The following is a 23,093-nucleotide window of genomic DNA, read 5'->3' on the forward strand; positions in this document are numbered from 1 at the left end:
GTAACTTTCGTTGCCAGCCAAACGAAAAGCATGGGCCAAAGGCAGGGTTTTTTAAAATTTATAATCGGAACCCTCGACAAAATTTCAAAAATCGTTCTAGTTTGTTATCCGATTTCTATGGGAATGCCCGCTGTTTAGAACCTTAGCTTCGGCGAATGGCGAATCTTGGTATTTAAAGGTAATAAACAATTTTTAATTAAATTAAATGTAGTTTTGGATGGAAATTAAGGTTTCGTGATATAACATAAATTTATTTAAAGTTTCTAAAAATCTCTATTAAAATCGCTTAAAACGTACCTGTACACCGAAATTTCCAAATGAAATTAAAAATTAAATTAAAATTAGGGCAGTGCGAATCGAATAGCAATCGAACCATGCGTTAGAATTCAATTAGTTGATTCGATTGAAGATTCGAAAACTACCGATTCGCAGTTCCCAATGTTAAACTAAACTTTTATTAAAACTAGGAATAGTTTCACCACTTTGATGAAGCTCCATAATGGGTAGCGAACATAGTTGTATAGTTTTTTATTTATAAAACTATATTAATTGTGGTTTAATTATTTTACTTTATATTCGTTAATTATATATTGCCTTTTATTGTCGGCTTATATACTATTGTTGTAAAATTTACGATTGCAATTAATTTTATATTGTCAAACAATGTCCGTATACGATTATCTCATAAGATACCTTGGATTTTATGAATGATTATTTAGAAACATTTTCTCCAAAAAATTGTTCCCTTTACACACAGATCTTATTAACGATTCCGTATAACTACCTTAGCTTTTCCAAAATATCCTTAAGAAAATGTTTCCCAACAATTACCTAACAGGTTTTTCTCAAAAATTCCATTGGTGTCCCCAAAGAGTTAGTAAGAAATTGTTTCCAAATAACTACTTAAGAGACTTTATCAAACATCCATTTAGTTTTTCCAAAGAGACCTTAAGAAATCTTTTCCCAACAATTATCTAACAGGTTTTCTCACAAATTCCATTGGTTCCCCTAAGAGTTCCTAGTAAGTTTTTTCCCAACAATTACTTAAAAGGTTTTATAAAAAATTCCATTGGTTCCTCCAAAGAGTTCTTGATAAAAAATTTCCCATAGTTAAAACTTTCAAAAACTACTTCAAGCTCGTTAGGTTTTTCTTAAGAATTCGTGAGAAAGTTTTTGTAAGGGAGGCGTTCTTATCAATTGCGTCAAGAGGACGTAATATTTAGAGAGCCAATAATGCGCCACCTGGAGTTGATTGAGTGTTAAGGGGAGGGGTTCAGATCCTAGAGCTGCAACGGGAGCGAAATAAAAATCGACGGAATATAAACAATTAAACATTATCTCTATATATAAAGAGATCAATTCTTGTTCATATATTAAAATAAGAAGAAGATATATGGGTAACCGTGTGTCAGTTTACTGCGGCTAAGAAGGGACATGTATTTGAGAGGATAATATAGTTTTAAATTTCCGAGGTCATCTAGGCCATGCAACCATTCAACACTAAAGGACGGTTCATCTTTGAGGAAATCTGAAAAAATGTTCGGTAACAACGTGCCCTGGCGGGATTTCGAGGCAACGCTGGAAAAGCGAGGGGTAAGACACTCAAGAACTCAGGTGTACATTTGCTATTGGAACTCTTATGAACTCCCCTGAACTCCCGTGAACTCTCAAGAACTCCCGCGAACTCTCAAGAACTCTCCTCGAACTCCCCCGAACTCCCTCAAACTCTCGATAACTCTCCCGAACTCACCAATGAACTCTCTGGAACTCACCCTTGAACTCTCAAGAACTCTCGTGAACTCTCGAGAACTCTCGTGAACTCTCCCGAACTCTCTGGAACTCACAAATGAACTCTCTGGAACGCACCCTTGAACTCTCCCGAACTCTCGAGAACTCTCCCGAACTCTCGAGAACTCTTCCGAACTCTCGAGAACTCACCAATGAACTCTCAAGAACTCTCCCGAACTCTCGAGAACTCTTCCGAACTCTCAAGAACTCACCAATGAACTCTCTGGAACTCACCCATGAACTCTCTGGAACTCTTCCGAACTCTCAAGAACTCACCAATGAACTCTCTGGAACTCACCCATGAACTCTCTGGAACTCACCCGAACTCTCGAGAACTCTCCCGAACTCTCGAGAACTCTTCCGAACTCTCAAGAACTCACCAATGAACTCTCTGGAACTCACCCATGAACTCTCTGGAACTCACCCGAACTCTCGAGAACTCACCCGAACTCTCGAGAACTCTCCCGAACTCTCGAGAACTCTTCCGAACTCTCAAGAACTCACCAATGAACTCTCTGGAACTCACCCATGAACTCTCTGGAACTCACCCGAACTCTCGAGAACTCTCCCGAACTCTCGAGAACTCTTCCGAACTCTCAAGAACTCACCCATGAACTCTCTGGAACTCACCCGAACTCTCGAGAACTCTCCCGAACTCTCGAGAACTCTCCCGAACTCTCGAGAACTCTTCCGAACTCTCCCGAACTCTCGAGAACTCTTCCGAACTCTCGAGAACTCACTAAAGAACTCTCAAGAACTCACCCGAACTCTCGAGAACTCTCCCGAACTCTCGAGAACTCTTCCGAACTCTCAAGAACTCACCAATAAACTCTCTGGAACTCACCCATGAACTCTCAAGAACTCACCCGAACTCTCGAGAACTCTCCCGAACTCTCGAGAACTCTTCCGAACTCTCAAGAACTCACCAATGAACTCTCTGGAACTCACCCATGAACTCTCTGGAACTCACCCGAACTCTCGAGAACTCTCCCGAACTCTCGAGAACTCTTCCGAACTCTCAAGAACTCACCAATGAACTCTCTGGAACTCACCCATGAACTCTCTGGAACTCTCCCGAACTCTCGAGAACTCTCCCGAACTCTCGAGAACTCTTCCGAACTCTCAAGAACTCACCAATGAACTCTCTGGAACTCACCCATGAACTCTCTGGAACTCTCGTAAACTCTTACGAACTCTTACGAACTCTTACGAACTCTCACGAACTCTCATGAACTCTAGTGAACTCTCGTGAACTCTAGTGAACTCTCGTGAACTCTAGTGAACTCTCGTGAACTCTAGTGGACTCTCGTGAACTCTCGAGAACTCTCGAGAACTCTGCAGAGTTCGAACTCCCGGTGTACACAAAAATAATAAGTGTCTTACCCCTCGTGGAAAAGTGATTCAATTTTTTTTGCGAATGGTTGCGTCGTCTGCTACTGCTACTGGGTATGTTTGTTGAGGCATAGCTGCTGTGAGCCTGTGATGTATTTTAACCACCAAGGATTAACCTTATCCCTTTTGCAGGCAATGAATAAAACGAAAAGTTTAAGGAAATTTTTAAAGATGGAAAACAAAAATTAGAGATGTTTAGAGATTAAATTCCTGTGACTGAAAGGAAACTTTTGGCTTTAAATTGGCCGTTAAATGAAACAGATAATGATGGTCAACTTTTTGAAAACCTAAAATCTTATTTTAAGAACTTATTTACAAACGTAAAATTAGAGGAAACATACAACACATTTAAAAAATTGCATGACACGAGTGACCGACCTCATTTCTTTCAGGAGTCTCAAGAAGTTAGTATAAACTATTTATTAATTTAACCTAAAATGAGGAGACTCATGACTTGTTTATGATTACAGAACGCCTCTGATCTAACAATTGGAGAAAAAACTCTGCAATCTCCAACTTCATGGATTTCATCTATCAGGCAGGAAGAGTGATTAGCAAGATAACACCTACACCTAGTTCCACCGTTTTGTGTTCATCAAAAGGAAGTGACAATGCGCTATATTACGTCGTGGGAACTATAATGAAAAAATTGGTTAAGCTGAGAAAGAGTGAAACCGAGAAGATAACACTAGGAAGAAAATTTGGAGAAATTATGAGGGAAAAGCATGTTGAAAAAGTTCGTATCGAATGGCGCGAATGGGTGGAACATCAAAACCGTAGAAACTTAAAGTACGCGACCGAAGAAGCTTTTGAAATGTTTCAAGATATGAATTGTGTTTTTAAGAAGAGAGCTGCGAAATCTCCTACATTATTTTTTTTTTGTCCGAGTTAACCTTTTTCTCCAAAATATCTAGCAATTCTTCATGATCATCATCTTCGTCACTTTCACGTTCTTGCTTTAATAATTTCTTGAGTCTCAATTCCAGACGTCTGACTTTAGTCTTCAAAATAGATGATTTTTTTTTGCTTTGCCTGAGGCTTTCAATTAGGGTTTCTTTACTCAAGTTCTTGAAATGAGTAACGTCACAATCATTTTTTTTCCTGATTTTATACAAGATATTCCGGAAACTAGCCCTTTGTTTAATGCAATAGAAACAGCGCACTTTCACAACACTAGTTGGAATCAATAAACAACACTTTTGACTACGCACCGCCATAAATACTGGGTCTTGAAAACCATTGGCAATGTTATGTTTTTTAAATATTTTGATATAATCTTTATCTGGGTTTCCTTTACAAATTTGGAATTTTCCATCTAAAGTTTTCAAGCATTTTTCTAGACAATCTTGATCGTAAATATATTGAGGCAATCTCGTCAAAGTGAACTCCTCAGTAAAGACTCTCCCAAATATTTCAAAACTTGCTTTAAAAGATTTATCAATCATAATGCACACAAGCACTTGCCCAATTGTTTCATCCATCTTCCGAACTTTCAAGCAGTTGTCTAGAAATGTTAAAGACCAAGCGGTAGGACACACGCTGAAGACACTTTTTAAGTTTTTCTTTACACGACTATCATATCCGAAACATTATGGACTTCTGGTTCAGTAAGGAAACTTCCGCTGATTCAGTATCCACCATTTCCATAGGTGCAGGAGTTTCAATGACAGCCTCTTGTTTTCTTTGGATATCCGTTATTCAATTTGTGGATCTGCGCTCTGTGCAGTATCTTCCGTTAATTCAGGATCTGCCATTTCCATAGGTGCAGGACTTTCAATGATAACTTGGATATCATCAACTGTAGGATTATTTGCATTTCTCACAGGTTTAAGAATAGAAACATACTCCTAAAATAACCGAATGCCATTAGTGCTATGTATATCATATAACTTTAACATTTACTTGCTGTAGGGTTATGAATTAAATTGGGATATTGTACCGTTGGCCCTCGACCGCCAACAAAATGCTTAGTACATAAATAGGTATTCTTGTTCACCCTCCCAATTGGGTAATCTTCTCTACCTAGAGGTCGGCGGAGCAAATAAATTAACCGCCAAAATTTCAATTAATCATTAAAATTAGTATTATTTGATTTATACGAATAAATTATACGATTAAACAACGATTTAACATGCAAAATTAATCATTTTTTTCGAATATTTCTGAATAATTCTCGGTTATGGATAAATATAAACAATCGTATAATTTCTTATTCAAACGCCGACCTCTATCTCTACCCAGCCAGTTTATCCACTGCTTGCACTTTTCATAACTACGCTTAAGCCACCTGAATTAAAGGCTTCAAAAGTCGCTTGATGACTTAGGCCTAAGGTGGTGCCTTGGGTATTAGCCTAGCTGATTATTATTATTATTATAAAAGCAATGAAATTCACACCTTTCATATACTCCTTATGAATTTGCCGATTATCGCTTCTACACCCGCTGTAAACACATATCTTTGGTCGCACCATATTTTTAATTTTTCAATTATTAATCACCCGAATTAAAATTATCAAACAAATCCATATTTTAGTTTGTAAACGCAACGATAGATGGCGCGAAAAGTCCATCGGTTTCCGTTTTGAATCGGGGGGGGGGGAGAAAACGCGGAGGGGGTTGTCACCGAATATTTTTCAGAACGGCAGCGGTAAAATCTACGGCTGTGATCCGTCCTTTAGCGTTGATTAGTTCCATGTCTAGGCCAATACTCAAGGCACCCCCTTGGCCCATCAAGTACCGACGACATATTAGCTAAACTAAAACGTATAGAATATAACTTTAGTACGCGTTTTGATGATCTAAATAAAAAATTAGGTGACAAAATAGCTAAAACTGAATCTTGGCAAACTCAAATGAAGGTTACGATCGATGGAATTTAAAACAGTGTACAAGACATTCCGGGAATTAAATTCCGACTAGACACTAAAGACTAAGAAATATCTAGCCTACGTAAAGACATTACAGCAAAAATAGACCATAATACAATGTTGATAGACAATCTCGACGTCTCAATGAGGCGGAATAATCTAGTTATTAAGGGCGTTCAGGATAATGATCATGAAGATAGGCAAACGTTTGTGACAAAGGTAACTGATTTACTCTCAAACAAACTATCCCTAAACATCGCTATATCACCAAGTCAAGTTTTCCGACGAGGCCCTTACCAAACCAACAAAACCAGAGTTATAATTTACAAAGCAGAAACCTATGATATTAAAATGGACGTATTAAAAAATAATGTTACACTTAAGGGTTTAAACATCTACATTGAACAAGACTATACTCAAATGCAGTCCCTAGCTCGTTATAATCGTAGAGCTTTTGCAAAAACCAAATTACCGTCTAAATTTAAATGGTTAAACACTAACACAATTAAAATTGATTATGATACTTTGAAATACGATTATCAATCAGCTAAAATTGTTCAGTGTTAAACTAATTATAATTATATCTAAAAAATTGGCTGGTAACTCTTTTTTCTATTATGCTTAATATAATTTACCACAATATACGAAGCGCGAACGCAAATTTTCCTAAATTACTATCAAATTGTTTAACAAATTTGAATAAAGAAGTGCATATTTATGCCCTAGTTGAAACTTGGTTCGAAAATGAATACTCTGATCACCTTGATGGCTATACTTTTTATGGTCAAGGCTGAAGCGGTAGAAGTGGAGGCGGAGTCAGCTTATATGTAAAAGATGTTCTTAACGTAGAAGTAGTTGAAAAAGCCTTAATAAATAATGACACAGTACAAATCGATACCATAAAAATAAATGATTTATATATCTGTGTTATATATAGACCTACCGGTACGTCGATTAACGAATTTATTAAGATTTTCGATGAAATAATACGCGCGTTAGGTAGTGCCGATAGTAAAAAACTTATTCTGGGAGACTTAAATATAAATCTGTTAAAAGATTATAGCGATGCAAATAAACTTATCGATTTAACCATGTCTTACAATCTAACTCAGCAAATCAACTCTCCGACTACAATCTAAGGCTCCTTAGTCGATCACTGTTTCTCTAATTCATGTAACATCAAAAAAATTAACGTAATCAAAGACTGGGATGTAACTGACCACTTAGTTATAAGTCTGCATATGCAGACAAGAAATTAAGCTTAAAAATAAACTTTATAAAATATTACGAAACAACCCAAATGACGAAAATGAGATTAGATATAAAACCCATCGAAATAAACTAAACAATATAATAAGAAACGCGAGAACTAATTACTATAAAAAACAACTACTGGAATCGCCTAACTCTAAGACACTTTGGAAAACTATTAATAAGATTCTGGGAAGAAATAAAAAATCCAAACAATGTTCCACAATCTCCGTGGAACAATTTAACGATTACTTCTGTGTTCCTAAGCATTCAAATCTCGAAATTAATTATACTACTTCAGAAGATACCACAATTGATTGCCACCCGCAAGCCGCGTTTTTGATTACAATAAACATATCGAAATTTCCACCAAGCGTACGAGACCGATGTACAAAAATGATCCTGGGTATTACCGTAAGGGATATCGCGATCATGAGAGACAAAGTCCCCTAGGAGGGGTTTTACAATCATCGTGTCTGTGTGTGTGTCTGTCTGCCTGTGTGTCAGTGTGTGCGTGCGAACGCGTTACCGGGGGCAAAGTCCAATACGTGTTACCGGTGAAAAGTCGTGAAATCGTTGTTAAAGGTTGGGAAAACCACCGTCTGACGGTGAGCGTTAACGGGTAAAGTTGCGGTTGCGTAGGTTGCGGTTTGGTAGGTTTTTTTTCGTTAACGCTCGCCGTCGTTTCGGTTTCGGCTCAGTTGTAATGGGAATTTGTTGCAATGTTTATGTTTACGTGTATTGTAGGAATCTTGAGTTTGTTTGTTATGGCGGTTGTGAGTGTGGAATTTGTGTAATGGCGGTTGTGAGTGTTGAATTTGCATATGCGTCTTTGCTCTCCAACTTCTTCTTATTGATTTTTTGGGACGGACCGAGTGCTGAGGGTTATGATAAACGTCTCAACGTCCAAATGGCAGGGTTTCCCCCAATTGTTTACAGTATTCGTCTTAGTATTAATTTGCGATCGCATCAGTCAGGATTTGAACCCGAGACCTCATGTTGACAGGCGGACGTTCTACCACAGAACCACCGACACTTATTTCCCTAGAAAACGTGTGCGGGGCCCTACTGTAATTCCTTATAAAATTTCACTGGGCGTAACATTAGGCGTAAAAACCTTTGGGTAGTACCAACTTGTTATTTTTCATGACCTATTATTTCAGTGACAAAATGTACGATTTTGACCATACCAGTTCCATTAGAGGTTTTCGAGTATGCTCTACACCCTACTCATTGAAACTTTTCGTTTACCACCTACAAAAACTACAAATTCTAAAACCGTGAAAAATTTCCCGATTTTTCTGAAATTCACAAATAACAACTTGAAACAAAAGTAATTGGTGACCTAACATTTTACGTGGGTCATTGGTGCATCTAATACTCGTGTCCTATGATGGTACTGATGTAGCACGTAAATAAGGGGGGGTTAGGGGGGTTCAACCGCCCCCCCTTAGCACTCGATTCCTTTCTTACGACAGTAGCGCAACATTAAATGTATTAAAAAATTCGTTTGATACACGTGCGGAAATGTCATTGTCACTCGTCAGTACCTTAAATATGCGACCTGAAAATTTCAATGTTCTACCTAAAACAGGTTTGGAGATATTCGTGGCGCCTACTTTTTTCTCGTTTCGTCCTACTGTGCGTCGCCTGATCCACGAAAAGTAGCTCGGGGTAGCGCGGGGGGGGGGGGGGGGGATGCCAGCCTGCCAGGGAGTCTCGAGGTTACTTTAATTTTTGTCTCCAAGCGGAAATGTCGAGACTCCTCGGCGACCTTATGGTGGCAGCCTTGGAAACCGTGCGCTTTTCTTGGGATCTTGCTACCTGATGGTGGGCTAGTGGCCCGCGAATATGATAATGATTCTATAGGATCTCTGTGAGCTGAGGGGAGATTATTGGTCTAGTTCGGAAAGTTTTTGGGAAATACCTGGACGGCTCGGAATGTCTGGCACCATGGTCTTGTGACCGAGAGAAAACACTTTTTAGCGAGGGATTGAATTTTAGCTTTTCTGAAGGCAGGGATTTAGTTTATAATTTATTGTGAGATAATGGTTTAATTAATTAGCTTAATATTATATTTCATAGCGGGGGTTTATCGAGTTCCATCAATTGTATTAACTATTTTTAATTCGTAAGTGGCGTTCAAAAGTTATTTAGGTTTTTTAGTTTAACATTAGTTTTAATTATGTTTAACACTGGAATTATTTTTTATTAAATAGGTCTTTGAATTCTGAGAAATTTGATATATGGGGCTTTAAGAATACTTAGGAATAATTACAAATCTAGAGGGTCAAGAGTGCGGGAAAAATGATTAATCTAGGCGGCTATGATAATGATTAAAGGGATTAAATCTTGATTAAGATGATCAAAACGAGTTAGTGATTAATCCAATTAAATCACGATTAAGATGATAAAATCACCGTTAAGATGATTAAATCACGGTTAAGATGATTAAATCGCGGTTAAGATGATTAAATCACGGATAAAATGATTAAATCACGGTTAAGATGATTAAATGGAGATAGTAATTAATCTGATTAAATCACTATTAAGATGAATAAATCACGATCAAGATTATTAAATCACCTTTAAGCTAATTAAATCGTGATTTCATAAATAAATAAATTCCAAATTAGGATGATTAAATGGATTAAATCATAATTAAGATGCATAAAAAAGGCTAGCTCACGAGTAAGATTATTAAAAGGATTAAATTGATTAAATCACGATTAAATTGAGATAGTGATTAAACCGATTAAATCTCTTCTAAGGTGATTAAATCAAGATTAAGCTGATAAAATTGCGATTAATAAATAAATATATCCACAAATAAAATCCCACATTCGTTTTTAAAATTCTAAAATTAAACTATTGTTTCGTCTAAAATAATATAGAGCTCGTCATGTCTCCTACTTTACATGATATATTTATACCATAAAAACTGCGCCATGAGATTAGCCCGCTTACCGTCCTCTATTCGTATACCTGCTACAAAGTTTCCGGTCAACGGTCCGAGGTTTGGTTTGTCTGTTATTTAGGTGAGTTTTAAACTGTAAATTTATCTTGTTATTTTATTGGATAGGTGTTTTATGATTAGCACGGTTTATAATTGTTTTAGTGTCGAGTGTTAAGTATGGTCTTTAAGTTGGTTTCGTACGAATCGAATCTGAAATTTTAGAGATTTTGGGCCTTGGCCAACGGTGGCACATATTCATTTTCAACGGGAGGTACTAAAAACATACCGTGCATACCAGTTAGCCAAGATAAGAGCGAACTTGGCCAGCTTATCCATATCGTTTTATCTTCATTTTCGCGCAATGTTTTGAATGTTTATCCATTTTACCGACATTTTTTTTAGTTTAAATTACTTTGAATGTGGAAATTAAATCAACTCAATTTAAACTTGACATTTAATTGTTTTTACTTTATTTCTCACTATTTTTCAATGGGCATACCTACGCATTGAGGGGATCGTCACTTCAAAAATCTCAAAATATTAATTTTAAATTAAAAATAATAATCTGATTTAAATAAAAAAAATTATTGATTTGCATTAAAAATAAATCCATCAAATGGCAACTTTAAGGGGCGCATTGGCGGGGTTTTTGAATTTTTATAAAAGTCACGAAAACTTAGATATTAAGTTATTCGCGCTCTGTTTGCTGACAAGCTCAGAACCCGAGACCAATAGACCCATGCTGAAAGTTGGGGGGCCGAAAATTTACATTTTTACCTGGCAACTCAGCATTTGGACGGAACATCCGTTTCCTTACTTCCGCCGGTATATTTCAATGGCAGTCACGTGGTTCAAAACGTCACAAACAGGATGTTCCGTCCAGAGGTCTTATTACGACCTTCGCCCCGCGTCTATATCGATTATTATTTACGATACGTAGCAGTGCGTTGATGGCAATAAGTAAAAGAAAGAAGATGATAGCGGACAGTGATTAGGAGACTCAATGAAATTCTCGATTGAAATGCCTTTATTGACAGATAACAAATAATAATAATACACAATATAAGCGAAAAAGTTAAATTAAAAAGGGGATTTCTTACACAAATCTGGTGTATCCTCGGGATACTTGGTTGCCATGATAATGGTTATATACTTACACTGGGGGCGATTAATAAAAAAAGAAGGGAAAAACTTGCGTGAAGCGCTTAAATTTAAGATTAAGGGGAAGCATTGTGAAAGTTTAAAAAACGTGACGTGTTTGCGCTTGTTAATCTAGAGTTCTATAGCTCGGATTACTAAGAACTCTTCGGTTTTGTAATCACGAGGTCTGGTTCTAAAAAACCTTCGAACCGAATTTGGATATCGCTAATGGTTATATAAATAATTGTACTTAAATTTGGATGAAATGCGCTTACAAGCTCTCACAAAACACCGTTTATCTCGTAAATGGCTAAATATACCTTCACGAGATCTTTTGTATCGTGATCAGCACAGTTCAAATTATAAATTGTTCGAAGGCAATTGGATTCCATCGTTTAGTTAATTATTAATTTAACTTGAAAAAGTACCTAAAATTAAATATATTTGGCTGAATTGTTTAAATACTTTGAAAGTCGATATTACTCTCAAATTTATAGTACATTTTACGAAACCTGTATTCTTTCATGTGTAAAAATAATTATTCAATTATCTTAAATAGATATTTAAATAATGAGCATTGAACTTGAACAATAATGCTGATACATATCAACTTCGCGCCTGGTATTCTAGAAAACCGTTCAGACTAGAGCTTTGGGAAAGGTTTTAATTTCATCTGGAAGTTTCGATTTTAAATTTGTTCGAGGCGAATTTTAATCGAAGACTTGGTAAATTTTTTATATGATGACAAAATTAAGCAATATTTAACATATTTCGTCATCATTTTTAATATACTTCAGTACTACGAAAATCTTTTAGTTTCATACGCTTCGTAAATTTAACCTTACTTTATTGAATAGAAAAAAAATTAAAAATAAAACTATTATATTTTGGTAACTAAACACATTATTTAAAAATATTATAATTTGATAAGTTTTCCTATACTCGGATCTGCACGCGGGGCTACCTAGAGGTTGTTTTCCAAACTAACGAGAAATAAAGAAAAAAAAATGTGTAGATGGCAGCATGAAGGTTTTCGAAGAGGGATTTTTTTTTTAAATAATGAATGGTACTACTATAGAAACCTCACGGAGGTTTTTGGTAGTAAAGGTAGTAGAGTAGAAAAACGGACACACTTCTTTCCTCCCCCTGAAAACTATGAACAATTCTTTGGCGGACCGCGATTAGCTACGCTTGTCCATCGAATCTACTCTCCCCTCCGCTTAGCCTTTCTTCATTTGCGTTATTTCATATTGGGGCTCTCTACCAGTTTCAGTCTATGTTTTCAGGGAGCTCTAAAGCGTTCGCGCTACTAGGCTTAATTCACCCGGTTTCCCATTTTTGAAAGTATTAGAGATACGCTACTTTCATAAACTAATCTGATAACTATTAAAGTTGTTGTCAGATCGTTTTGATAATTATACTGTAGCCGCGTTCACACTAGATACTTTGGAAAAGTTTTGGAAAGGTTTCAAAAGCAAAATTTTTAAAAACTTTATGTCAAGAGAATTTATCGTTTGCTTGTTAATCCAGCTGATACCGAAATTTTACAATTTGACTTTATGAAACCGTTTCAAAGCGTTTCCAAAGCCTAAGACTCTTAAACTTTTAAACGAATATTTCGATAATTTAACCCTATAGAAGTTGAATAAATTGTTTAATTCGACGTATAATTTGGAATGTTAATTCTAGTATTAATAAATATTTCTGAGAAGTTCACAGGCTCCCAGACAATAGTTCTTAGTGAGAACTATTGTCTGGGAGAGCTCAAAATTATACTAACGTGGCGAGGTAAAAAATCTGTTAAGATACTTTTGCGGTTGCTTTTATACGGGTTGGAATAAAGGGGTATTGTTCGGGACTCTCGACACGGGGCTTTTCTCGTTCTTGGGACAGGATATTGGCAAAACACTCTAACTTGGTATTGAAGGAATCATTGGGGGAGTATTTATTTAACAGGGTTTTAGGGGCTCTAGACTCAATCTTTTAACCTGTCGGGGATTAGCGTATAGTCCTAAACGTAGTTTTTTCGTTTCAGGGGATACTAAGGGGGGTTTTCAAGGAAATTTTCAACGTTACGGTTTCGCTGTCATGGGATTTTGTCTTCTCTTCGCTGGCTCTGTTTCTTGGTGTCTCGAATATCTGGTTCTTCGTGGCTGCTCTTCGACTGACGGGATTCCGGGTGACGGGAGCTTCCGGGTTACGGGGTTCCCGGTTACGCAAGATACACGCACGCGCTTATGATACTTCGACGACAGTGGATTTGGAGGGGTGCCTTTGCTTGACTCGATCTGCTGATAGTTTTTTCCACACCGGGGAAAACGTTCTTGGATTTAGGGATTCATTTCAAATTAAACGCGATGGGCTTTTCGCCTCTTTTAGATTGTGCATTATGCATCTTTTATTGGGACATCGGGGACTACGTTCTTGGGATATCGCGGCCTAAGCCCGGACTGGTTTGGGGATCTCTTCTAGTTCCGCTTATGTTTCGGAACTCTTCCTGTTAGAATCTAACTTTTTACTTGGCGTTCTCTGGTTTTGTTCTTCTTCCGTTTAGGGGGGTTGGAAAAATCGGGTGTCGGAAGTGTAGGCTTGGTAGTGTATTTTTCTGGTGGTCACGTCTTGTGGCCCTAAATGGGTTAGAGTGTGCAATAACTGGTGGCTTTACCGGGGAGTCGGGGTCCGGCTCTTGTAACCCATAAGGGCGGTGGCGCACTGGGAGATGTTAGCTCTGATCAAATGGTCCTATCTCCACCTCCGACTTCGGTCAGGTTTGGGCTGGATACTTCGGTTCAGGCTAACGGAGAGGGTCCAGGCAAAATGGCCGCCTCGGCGGATTGGGTAGCCTGCTGTGGGGCGGCGAGCCTCCATATGCGGGCACGGCGGTCCTGTTTCCCGGCCCTTTGGAGCCCACCGGGATCTCCGGTGCCAGCTGTGCCGGGTTACTTGGGCTGCTGTGTGCTCGTCGTTCCCCTTTAGGAGCTCTTTCCAAAGGGTTTGGCTCCTTACCTTCATAGGTAGGGTGTCGGCTGGAGTTGCTATAGCATCCCACTCCCACTGCTGTGTGCGAAGTGGGGATTGGTCCACACATTGCTGCACTTTCTGCTGGGTTGAGTGGCTTGCGTCAAAGGTGAGACCATCAGTAGTAGGGTTCTGCTACCCATGCTGGATTTGTCACCTGTCCGGGCTAGGGGGACGCTGGCGTAGCGCACTATGATGATAGGCCTCCGGTGGTATGGTCTCTGTTACTAGGTACACCGGGCTATAAATTCTGACACACTGGTCACGTCTTCTCGGGGTTTGGAAGGCGTGGTTATTATACTGGAGGGGTCTCTGTTTCTACCCCTTTTGGATGACTGTTTATTATTCGTCCTTGGCAACTAATTTCGGGGATTTTTCCAGAGCCGAATATGACCTTTCACACTGTAAGGCAGGGGTGAGGTCGGCCGCTATATAGTTTGCATGAGAAGGGGGGGAAATTCGGACGCTCGTTTCTGTTTGGAACTGTCGCTTCATGGTGCAATCTGGCCTTCTGGGTTTCTTATCTACTTTTCTGGGCGCCGGATTGTCTATCTTGGGGAAAATAACATGAAGGTGGGACAATGAATAGAATAGATTTCTCTAAATTCTGGTTTTAAATATTCTTTTCAGTTTTAAGGGTTTTCTAATTTAATTTTAATATTTAGAAAGATAAAATTATATTTATCTTCTGGGATTTTTCTGGGGCTTTCTAACCATACCACTCATGTCATATCAAGTATCGAAGGAGTTATTTAAATTTATTAAAGGATTTTTTTATCAATTGGGGATTTTTGATTAACTTAATGGATACTATGGGAAATTATCCAAATATAGCACTATGGGATACATACATAATGAAAACAGCCTTATTTCTATTAACGTTTGTCCAGGGGACCCATAACGAAAAACATAGATTTAACATTTAACAAACGACAATTTAACATTTATGATTATAATTTTATAGGCTTTATTTTAACTAGGGGTTTTAATTTGTTTATTTTATTTAAATTTGATAAACATTTAAATATATTTATAGGGGTTTAATGATAACTAACTTTATTTTTGAATTTTCATGTTGGCTTACTTTTGGTTATTTACGTTTATTATTACTAGGAGAGATCGATTTGTTTCATTTTTCTCCCGTTATGCGGGGTTTCAGTTTTTATTAGAGAGAAAAAAAAGATTAATTGGTTAATACAAAAAAACACTAATAATTTTTCATCCTCGATTGAGGGCATTTTAATTAAGGAAATATATATAAAAAAAAGACACAACAAAAAAAAACTTCTCGCCATATGGCGCCACAGGGGGTAACAGTCTCACTTAAGCCTCGTCTGCAGCCCCTCTTTTGTAATGGGTCTATTTTCAACCAAAGATATCTGCCTCTATCGTTACAACTGTACCTAATAACTCCCAGATTAACTAAAGAAGAAACATTCTACTCATTGATTACAAAATAGTAATCTACTACAATCTATGTTTATTAAAATAAAAGAGGGTGTCTGAAATTGCTCAGACATTATTTATTTCACGTAAATTGAACCTTAAATTCTCAGATTATTAGGTAATATGTATTAGATATAGTTTACACAAATTCGAGCACCATCTATACGTTATCATATTTTAATTTTGGTTTCAATTGAAAATAAATTTATAACAATTTAATTAGTAATCAAATATGGCAGTAACCATTGGTCATAAGACGACGACCGGGTTGAAAAAAATAGTTATTAGTTGCTTCTCCGGGGCATTTATTGTTACTCAGAGAGGATGACGTCAGGGTGTAACCTAAAGGCCCCAACTAATGATTCGTGAGAGTAATTTTATTGCATTAGCCAAACACGAATTATAGCAACGGATAAATTTATATAGCGTTTTTATTTGCTATTTAGAGCGTTTTTCTTTGCTATTTAGAGCGTTTTTCTTTGCTATTTAGAGCGTTTTTCTTTGCTATTTAGAGCGTTTTTCTTTGCTATTTAGAGCGTTTTTATTTGCTATTTAGAGCGTTTTTATTTGCTATTTAGAGCGTTTTTATTTGCTATTTATAGCGTTTTTCTTTGCTATTTAGAGCGTTTTTCTTTGCTATTTAGAGCGTTTTTCTTTGCTATTTAGAGCGTTTTTATTTGCTATTTAGAGCGTTTTTATTTGCTATTTAGAGCGTTTTTATTTGCTATTTAGAGCGTTTTTATTTGCTATTTAGAGCGTTTTTCTTTGCTATTTAGAGCGTTTTTATTTGCTATTTATAGCGTTTTTATTTGCTATTTAGAGGGTTTTTATTTGCTATTTAGAGCGTTTTTATTTGCTATTTAGAGCGTTTTTATTTGCTATTTAGAGCGTTTTTATTTGCTATTTAGAGCGTTTTTCTTTGCTATTTAGAGCGTTTTTATTTGCTATTTAGAGCGTTTTTCTTTGCTATTTAGAGCGTTTTTATTTGCTATTTAGAGCGTTTTTATTTGCTATTTAGAGCGTTTTTCTTTGCTATTTAGAGCGTTTTTATTTGCTATTTAGAGCGTTTTTATTTGCTATTTATAGCGTTTTTCTTTGCTATTTAGAGCGTTTTTATTTGCTATTTAGAGCGTTTTTCTTTGCTATTTAGAGCGTTTTTCTTTGCTATTTAGAGCGTTTTTATTTGCTATTTAGAGCGTTTTTATTTGCTATTTAGAGCGTTTTTATTTGCTATTTAGAGCGTTTTTCTTTGCTATTTAGAGCGTTTTTATTTGCTATTTAGAGCGTTTTTCTTTGCTATTTAGAGCGTTTTTCTTTGCTATTTAGAGCGTTTTTCTTTGCTATTTAGAGCGTTTTTATTTGCTATTTAGAACGTTTTTATTTGCTATTTAGAGCGTTTTTCTTTGCTATTTAGAGCGTTTTTCTTTGCTATTTAGAGCGTTTTTCTTTGCTATTTAGAGCGTTTTTATTTGCTATTTATAGCGTTTTTATTTGCTATTTAGAGGGTTTTTATTTGCTATTTAGAGCGTTTTTATTTGCTATTTAGAGCGTTTTTCTTTGCTATTTAGAGCGTTTTTATTTGCTATTTAGAGCGTTTTTCTTTGCTATTTAGAGCGTTTTTATTTGCTATTTAGAGCGTTTTTATTTGCTATTTAGAGCGTTTTTCTTTGCTATTTAGAGCGTTTTTCTTTGCTATTTAGAGCGTTTTTCTTTGCTATTTAGAGCGTTTTTCTTTGCTATTTAGAGCGTTTTTATTTGCTATTTAGAGCGTTTTTATTTGCTATTTAGAGCGTTTTTATTTGCTATTTATAGCGTTTTTCTTTGCTATTTAGAGCGTTTTTCTTTGCTATTTAGAGCGTTTTTCTTTGCTATTTAGAGCGTTTTTATTTGCTATTTAGAGCGTTTTTATTTGCTATTTAGAGCGTTTTTATTTGCTATTTAGAGCGTTTTTATTTGCTATTTAGAGCGTTTTTCTTTGCTATTTAGAGCGTTTTTATTTGCTATTTATAGCGTTTTTATTTGCTATTTAGAGGGTTTTTATTTGCTATTTAGAGCGTTTTTATTTGCTATTTAGAGCGTTTTTATTTGCTATTTAGAGCGTTTTTATTTGCTATTTAGAGCGTTTTTCTTTGCTATTTAGAGCGTTTTTATTTGCTATTTAGAGCGTTTTTCTTTGCTATTTAGAGCGTTTTTATTTGCTATTTAGAGCGTTTTTATTTGCTATTTAGAGCGTTTTTCTTTGCTATTTAGAGCGTTTTTATTTGCTATTTAGAGCGTTTTTATTTGCTATTTATAGCGTTTTTCTTTGCTATTTAGAGCGTTTTTATTTGCTATTTAGAGCGTTTTTCTTTGCTATTTAGAGCGTTTTTCTTTGCTATTTAGAGCGTTTTTATTTGCTATTTAGAGCGTTTTTATTTGCTATTTAGAGCGTTTTTATTTGCTATTTAGAGCGTTTTTCTTTGCTATTTAGAGCGTTTTTATTTGCTATTTAGAGCGTTTTTCTTTGCTATTTAGAGCGTTTTTCTTTGCTATTTAGAGCGTTTTTCTTTGCTATTTAGAGCGTTTTTATTTGCTATTTAGAACGTTTTTATTTGCTATTTAGAACGTTTTTCTTTGCTATTTAGAGCGTTTTTCTTTGCTATTTAGAGCGTTTTTCTTTGCTATTTAGAGCGTTTTTATTTGCTATTTATAGCGTTTTTATTTGCTATTTAGAGGGTTTTTATTTGCTATTTAGAGCGTTTTTATTTGCTATTTAGAGCGTTTTTCTTTGCTATTTAGAGCGTTTTTATTTGCTATTTAGAGCGTTTTTCTTTGCTATTTAGAGCGTTTTTATTTGCTATTTAGAGCGTTTTTATTTGCTATTTAGAGCGTTTTTCTTTGCTATTTAGAGCGTTTTTCTTTGCTATTTAGAGCGTTTTTATTTGCTATTTATAGCGTTTTTCTTTGCTATTTAGAGCGTTTTTCTTTGCTATTTAGAGCGTTTTTATTTGCTATTTAGAGCGTTTTTATTTGCTATTTAGAGCGTTTTTATTTGCTATTTATAGCGTTTTTATTTGCTATTTAGAGCGTTTTTCTTTGCTATTTAGAGCGTTTTTATTTGCTATTTATAGCGTTTTTCTTTGCTATTTAGAGCGTTTTTCTTTGCTATTTAGAGCGTTTTTCTTTGCTATTTAGAGCGTTTTTCTTTGCTATTTAGAGCGTTTTTATTTGCTATTTAGAGCGTTTTTCTTTGCTATTTAGAGCGTTTTTATTTGCTATTTATAGCGTTTTTATTTGCTATTTATAGCGTTTTTATTTGCTATTTAGAGCGTTTTTATTTGCTATTTATAGCGTTTTTATTTGCTATTTATAGCGTTTTTCTTTGCTATTTAGAGCGTTTTTATTTGCTATTTAGAGCGTTTTTCTTTGCTATTTAGAGCGTTTTTTGCTATTTAGAGCGTTTTTATTTGCTATTTAGAGCGTTTTTATTTGCTATTTAGAGCGTTTTTCTTTGCTATTTAGAGCGTTTTTATTTGCTATTTAGAGCGTTTTTATTTGCTATTTAGAGCGTTTTTATTTGCTATTTATAGCGTTTTTCTTTGCTATTTAGAGCGTTTTTATTTGCTATTTAGAGCGTTTTTCTTTGCTATTTAGAGCGTTTTTCTTTGCTATTTAGAGCGTTTTTATTTGCTATTTATAGCGTTTTTCTTTGCTATTTAGAGCGTTTCTATTTGCTATTTAGAGCGTTTTTATTTGCTATTTATAGCGTTTTTCTTTGCTATTTATAGCGTTTTTCTTTGCTATTTAGAGCGTTTTTATTTGCTATTTATAGCGTTTTTATTTGCTATTTAGAGCGTTTTTCTTTGCTATTTAGAACGTTTTAATTTGCTATTTATAGCGTTTTTCTTTGCTATTTAGAGCGTTTTTATTTGCTATTTAGAGCGTTTTTATTTGCTATTTAGAGCGTTTTTTGCTATTTAGAGCGTTTTTGCTATTTAGAGCGTTTTTATTTGCTATTTAGAGCGTTTTTATTTGCTATTTAGAGCGTTTTTATTTGCTATTTAGAGCGTTTTTCTTAGCTATTTAGAGCGTTTTTATTTGCTATTTAGAGCGTTTTTATTTGCTATTTAGAGCGTTTTTTGCTATTTAGAGCGTTTTTGCTATTTAGAGCGTTTTTATTTGCTATTTAGAGCGTTTTTATTTGCTATTTAGAGCGTTTTTATTTGCTATTTAGAGCGTTTTTCTTAGCTATTTAGAGCGTTTTTATTTGCTATTTATAGCGTTTTTCTTTGCTATTTAGAGCGTTTTTATTTGCTATTTAGAGCGTTTTTCTTTGCTATTTAGAGCGTTTTTCTTTGCTATTTATAGCGTTTTTCTTTGCTATTTAGAGCGTTTTTATTTGCTATTTAGAGCGTTTTTATTTGCTATTTATAGCGTTTTTCTTTGCTATTTAGAGCGTTTTTCTTTGCTATTTAGCGTTTTTATTTGCTATTTATAGCGTTTTTCTTTGCTATTTATAGCGTTTTTCTTTGCTATTTAGAGCGTTTTTCTTTGCTATTTAGAGCGTTTTTCTTTGCTATTTAGAGCGTTTTTATTTGCTATTTATAGCGTTTTTCTTTGCTATTTAGAGCGTTTTTATTTGCTATTTAGAGCGTTTTTCTTTGCTATTTAGAGCGTTTTTCTTTGCTATTTAGAGCGTTTTTATTTGCTATTTAGAGCGTTTTTATTTGCTATTTAGAGCGTTTTTATTTGCTATTTAGAGCGTTTTTTTGCTATTTAGAGCGTTTTTATTTGCTATTTAGAGCGTTTTTATTTGCTATTTAGAGCGTTTTTATTTGCTATTTAGAGCGTTTTTATTTGCTATTTAGAGCGTTTTTATATGCTATTTAGAGCGTTTTTATTTGCTATTTAGAGCGTTTTTATTTGCTATTTATAGCGTTTTTATTTGCTATTTAGAGCGTTTTTATCTGCTATTTAGAGCGTTTTTATTTGCTATTTAGAGCGTTTTTCTTTGCTATTTAGAGCGTTTTTATTTGCTATTTAGAGCGTTTTTATTTGCTATTTAGAGCGTTTTTATTTGCTATTTAGAGCGTTTTTTGCTATTTAGAGCGTTTTTATTTGCTATTTATAGCGTTTTTCTTTGCTATTTAGAGCGTTTTTCTTTGCTATTTATAGCGTTTTTCTTTGCTATTTAGAGCGTTTTTATTTGCTATTTAGAGCGTTTTTATTTGCTATTTATAGCGTTTTTCTTTGCTATTTAGAGCGTTTTTCTTTGCTATTTAGCGTTTTTATTTGCTATTTATAGCGTTTTTCTTTGCTATTTATAGCGTTTTTCTTTGCTATTTAGAGCGTTTTTCTTTGCTATTTAGAGCGTTTTTCTTTGCTATTTAGAGCGTTTTTATTTGCTATTTATAGCGTTTTTCTTTGCTATTTATAGCGTTTTTCTTTGCTATTTAGAGCGTTTTTATTTGCTATTTAGAGCGTTTTTATTTGCTATTTAGAGCGTTTTTATTTGCTATTTAGAGCGTTTTTATTTGCTATTTAGAGCGTTTTTATTTGCTATTTATAGCGTTTTTATTTGCTATTTAGAGCGTTTTTATTTGCTATTTACACCGATCTGGCGAGCAGTAGTAAAAAGCTGTAATAAGTTGGAGAAGGTTTAAACATTTCATCCCGGTGCAAGCGTATAATTTTCGCTTATGCCCTTGTGTTAATTTACGGCAATTATTCATTTACAATACGTAGGCGTTGAATCCTCGACCAATCGGATCTTTAGGAAGCTAGGAGCAACAAACACTCAAGGAGAACACAGTTATACTGATCACACCATTTATTGCGTACAATTTTAAAAAGAAGTGCTTTTTGAAAAAGCATTTTAAGGCCGGGAGGAGGGGGTGATATAAATAAATTTTTTTTTTATCAATTCGTTGTCAGTTTTACATTCTATTTTGACTTTAATATTCTGAACTTTTCCTTTTCAATGGTCGCAATGTGAAATTTACGCACGAAAATGTGCGTCTTAGTTTGAACTCACCTGCCGACAAAGATTTGGAAATTGAAGGGGGCAAGTCACCTCAAACCATTGGTAAATAATCTGCCCTATGGAGACATATTTACTTTGTCGTATGAGTTAATTTTTGTCTCAGAAAGCTTTTTATATCTTTAGCTCCATAAAAACGTGTTCCAGTTAATTGTAATAGTAAGTGTAAGGAGCCGTTGGCAGTTTAGCCCGGCCATCTAGAATAATATGGCATTAAAAGTCACCAGCTGACTTGGGCCTAAGGGTGGTGCCTTGTATGTTATCATCGCTGATTATTTTGGTTATTCTTGTTATTGTTAACTCGCTTTGAATTTACAAAAAATGAAAGGGGAAAATTTCGTTAGCTTACCCGTTCTTTTAAAATTGGCAATTCTCCTACCATCACAGTACGGTGGCTACGGCCTTGCACGATAGTCCTTGAAGGTCTTGGCTACAACCCCAAAATTCGACAAGTTACTGTTTTCCCCTTCTCCAACCGCGGTTTTTTATTACATTTAAGCTCGCATTAACTTGGACAAAAGGCGTCCCAAGTGAATGATAAAAGTAAAATGATAAAAAATTCCCGTCAAATCGTTTCGAAAATCTACAGAAAATGTAAACGGCAAAATATGACGACTTCCATGAAACCCCCTGAAATTTAATTTATTTCGTGAGATATATTTTCATTTTATCTTGTTTGAAATTTAGAATTAAATCTGAATAGCATTAATTCCTTTTTGACGTCACCCCCCGGGGGCGAGGGGCTGACTACTCCGCGTAATCGGTGTACAGAACCGTACCTTTGACTGTACTAATGGGATTACGCGTAATCTTTGAAGTCCCTGCGTTTGGCAGTGCTAATCTAAGCGTAATCCGGTGTACAGACTTTCTAAGAGTGGTTAGGCCCTCGCCCGGAGGTAAGAGAGGCTGCTATTTTCAATGGGGATTTCGACGGTGGTGTTGGTGTTGAAGAGGATGATCAACAACCATTTCTTATCAACAGCGTGTGGTAACGATTTAATTGATGCGGGGTTCGAATAGGGATAAGTTTCATCTATCTAACTATACCAGTGCCGAACCTTTGTTGTTGATCAAAGGGGTGCTCACTCCCGATTTGGAAATCTGACGTAAACGTCGTTCACTTTCGCTTCCGTTGCAGCTCTAGGATTTGAACCTGGCCCCTCCCCTTCAAATTCAATCATCTCCAGGCGGCGTATTATTGACTCCCTAAATATGA

The 23,093-nt window shown here is 35.6% G+C and overlaps 2 protein-coding genes across 3 annotated transcripts in view; one reads left to right on the plus strand and one right to left on the minus strand.

Moving 5' to 3' along the window:
* Positions 1-23,093, plus strand: part of LOC149968657 (uncharacterized) — a 365,051-nt gene that overhangs the window by 303,050 nt on the left and 38,908 nt on the right. The window contains exon 1 of one of the 2 annotated variants that reach the window (XM_090154966.1): positions 10,320-10,336. The exons of the other annotated variant lie outside the window; for it this stretch is intronic. The gene's annotated coding sequence lies outside the window, so the exon portion shown is untranslated. Of the gene's footprint in view, positions 1-10,319; positions 10,337-23,093 lie in introns of those variants that run through there. 2 annotated transcript variants of the gene reach the window in all.
* LOC149968665 (uncharacterized) overlaps positions 1-23,093 on the minus strand; it is a 384,171-nt gene that overhangs the window by 90,941 nt on the left and 270,137 nt on the right. The gene's annotated exons all lie outside the window — the stretch shown is intronic.

Source organism: Leiobunum rupestre, chromosome 1, assembly GCF_980474605.1.
Source record: "Leiobunum rupestre chromosome 1, qqLeiRupe1.1.hap1, whole genome shotgun sequence".
NCBI classification, from domain to species: Eukaryota; Metazoa; Arthropoda; class Arachnida; order Opiliones; family Sclerosomatidae; genus Leiobunum; species Leiobunum rupestre.